The sequence below is a fragment of the Etheostoma cragini genome, chromosome 14, assembly GCF_013103735.1.
Source record: "Etheostoma cragini isolate CJK2018 chromosome 14, CSU_Ecrag_1.0, whole genome shotgun sequence".
Lineage (NCBI taxonomy): Eukaryota > Metazoa > Chordata > Actinopteri > Perciformes > Percidae > Etheostoma > Etheostoma cragini.
Window position 1 is genome coordinate 5,751,242 of NC_048420.1, and position 3,956 is coordinate 5,755,197.

Here is a 3,956-nt window from a genome sequence, read left to right on the forward strand (position 1 = left end):
ATATATATATATATATATACGTAATATGAACAGATATGAAATGGAGAATGAGAATGATGCATAAATGATAAGTGGAACCAGTGAACAGATTAGAGAGTGATTAGAGAAAGTGTTGCTGGGTTATTGGACAGGAACTGAACCTTGCGCTGAGTCAGAAGTCAGCTGATCATCAGAGAGATGGCTTGTGAGTAGAAACTGTTTCTGAGTCTGTTGGTTTTGGCGTACAGTGCTCCGTAGCACCTAGTAGAGGGGGGAAGCTGGAACAGGTTGTGTCCGGGGTGAGATGGGTCTGCAGGGATGGTTCCTGCCCTTTTCCTGACTCTGGAGGAGTAGAAGTCATGAATGGAGGGCAGGTTGGCACCGTTGATCTTGTCTGCTGTCCTACCTGTCCGTAGTCTACAGCTCCAGAGTCAAACCAGACAGTGATGGAGGTGCAGAAGACAGACTGGATGATGGCTGTGTGGAAGTGGACCAGCAGCTCCTTCGGCAGGTTGAACCCAACACCGCCAAGCCCCGGCCGGCCGACAGACGTGCGTCGCCCCAACGTGTAGTTCCATTTTTTGAGAAGCGTAGGGTCTGGCGTAGGTTTGTGTCTCCGTAGATTTGACACAGGAACATAAATTAAGCTGTAGACCTGGGGAGCTGGCGGCCATCTTAGAGGTCAATTCTGAGTTTCCTCCACATCTGAAATAAACCTTTTCGTATGTTAGAAATGTTCTGCTTTTTTATAACGTGAGAGCTTATTTGCTGTACTATAACAGAAAATAACTGGATTCTAAACCCAAAGATTGAACATGTTGCAGATTGTATATAATGCAATGATGAAGCGTGGTGTTCAGCTCAGTCTAAAATCCAATGTTTTGGCTCACAGGGATTACTTTTACATAACATTTACTGCATTATTTATAGCTATGGTCGCGTTTAATATGAACATCAAACACTTTCATATGACAAAATAGATTCCCTTAAACACCAATTTTAATGTACAGTGAGAGAACTGATGAGGATCTTTCAAATCCTGTCAGACAAACATTTCCTTTTCAGAAAACAAAGCAACGCATGTATTATAAAATGAATTCTTTCCAGTCTTTATTATACAGTACAGTACATGTGTCTTTCCAATACTTACAATATGCTACGAATATAAAATATCTTAGCACCAATTCATCAGGAAGAAGGGGGGAAAAGGGGTTAATAGATTTAAGTCTAAGTTGCTTATATGCATTGAAAAAAATGGAAGCTGTGCGCAGCAACTTATCATCTCATCCTATAACACATATCAATCAGTACCTGTCACAAGCGTTTACAAAATCAATAATGCACCACTGGATAAGAAGCAGCTAATATTAAATGGTATGACATCACTGACAGAGCAGGTCTTTTATACCAATCACACATATGCATACAGTTGCGCTCAGAGGTTTATTCATGCTAAAGTTGACTAAAAAGAGGAACAAAAAAATCTGGTTTTGGAAATTTCTCTTAATACCTTAATTGTTCCATTGGCCTTTGGAATTAAAATAGCCCCCCCCCCCCCCCCCCCCCCCCCCCCCCCCCCCCGCGCCCCCCTCACATCATTACATACCCTTCACCATGCATAGAGATAGGCATGGGATACTTTCCATAAGAGCATCTCTCAAGCAAATTAAACCAGCTATTAGTCTAACTGAACTAAAACCATGCCAAGCTGGTGATGTATGGTGAAGAGTATTTGATGATGTGGGGGGGCTATTTTAATTCCAAAGGCCAAGGAAACTCAACCAGGATGCATAGTGTCCTGGATCCATAAAATAACTGTCCATAAATAACAAAAATATGCCTGCTTCTATGGGAATTTAACATGGGGGGGGGGGGGGTGTACTTATGCCTCCTGTATTTTAAGCAAGAACATTTATTTATTTACAAATTTTATATTCATTCACAAAGAAAATTGGTGTCCTTAAAGGTTGGATTTTACCACATTTTTTAATTAAGGCATTAAGATTATTTTCCAAAACATGATTTTTTAATTCCTCTTTTTAGTCAACTTAAGCATGGGTATGTAAACTTATGAGCACAACTGTGTATATATATTAGGATAGGCCCACATTTGATTCTAAAGCTGTACTTTAAATTGAACATTATTGCATTTTTAGCTGCTCTCTACTTTGAAAAAAAGGAGGCATAATGTACTGAATCAACAAACATTTGATTATTTTCAAAACTTACACCCCCTAAGTGTATTTTGAAGAAAGCCTGTGTGACATTACTATATGGAACATTTGACAAACAGAGGCCGCTGTCCACATGCGGAAAAAGGTAAAACATTGCGGGACAATCACATGTTAAATTCAACCTGGTGCTAAAATTAGCTAATATTAGTCACCATAAGCAAATGGTCTTACCAGACCAAGTAAGGTCAACAGGCAACAAAACCCCTGAGTGTACCAAATTTAGCAAGGGTGCATTCATTGACTGTTAATATTAATGGACAAAGCACCCGGTTCGGCAAAGTGCTGTAAATGTGGAAGAGCCTTAGACCTGCATTCTATCTGAATTCCAGGAGGGGGCGACACCTGTGGTCTCAAAAGGAGAAGTCTGTGAGAAAGTGACCCACTTCTCACTTGATTTATTACTCAGTGAACATTTTCATAATGACTTTGTGTTCTCAGTTGCTTGTTTTAAGTCTTTTGCAACACAGAACGATGTGCATTCTTTGAATTATGGTCTCATAGATTTTAAATTGGTTGTTTCGGGTGTTCCTCCCTCAGGTCTCAAATCCTCACATCCGTAACCAGGATGGCTGCGCCTGTCACGGCAAAACTCCACAAACCAATGGGTGTTGTCCCACATGCTCTGTACATTAATACTAACAGTCTTTGGGTGCATTTTAGGGACTATGAATTCAACTTTTGATTTGTAAGATGAAAAATGTGTTATTTCTTCTTTCGTGCGAGATTAAATGACTCGTGCCTCCAAAACAGGCGAGAGCAATCGGTCAAACTAAAATACTCTAAAATACTAAAAAGCTTTCCCAACTAAGTTGTGTCAGAGCCCATGTACATTCTTCATGAATGGCCTTCTACTAGGTAAGTAGAAAGAGATATGATAACTGGCTTATATAGTGATCAACTTTGACACATAGCTCATACTCTATGTCTTGGCGAGCTCTCATAAGATTTCTATATCCTGTGCTTGAAAATTGCTCCCCCCCGCTTCCCTTTTTGCTCTTGTGTGTATTGATGCGTTTCTTCGTTTCTTTCGTGTTGCGGAGGCTGTTAGATAAGTTCTAGATGACCAGCTGTTCTGAGGTTGGGGAGAGGTGCAATTAGTCCATGAGGGATGTCAGGCAAAACATCTATCAAATGGTTAGCACAATGGTTTGGTCATTAGGATGCAGGGAAGCTACTCTCTAATTTTGAGGTTCCGGGGGACAAATAAGAAAAGCTGTGTGTTTTTTTAGAGCAGGGTTTGAGCTGCCCGGACCCTGCCACAGCGCAGGGTCTTAATAAGCCTCAACCGAACTGAAAGGATGTGACACATGTAGAGAAAGTGCTGCGAAACCAGCAGCTTTTCAAGAAAGGTGAACAAAGGCTCTGATTATACACACCTCCTCAAAGCAGTTTACTGCTTAAGTCTATGCATACCCCCCCCCCCCCCCCCCCCCCCCCCCCCCCAAAAAAAAAAAGGAGAACAAGCAGAGCAACTTCATTAAACATGAAAGCACAGATCTAACAGTGACATTTCTTCCTGTCTTCTTAGACTTCTTAGACTCATCTTTAACAGGCGTCCTGTGTGCGAGCTTGGAACTAATCAACACTAATACATACATGTCATGTACTATTTAGGACAGATTTGTTTAAGCAAAATCCAACGGTTTCCATCTCAAAATTAGATATCCACCTTTAAATGATACAAATGTATACAAAATGATTAATAGCATGTTTTCTGTGTTGCTTTCTTTTTTGTCAAATAAA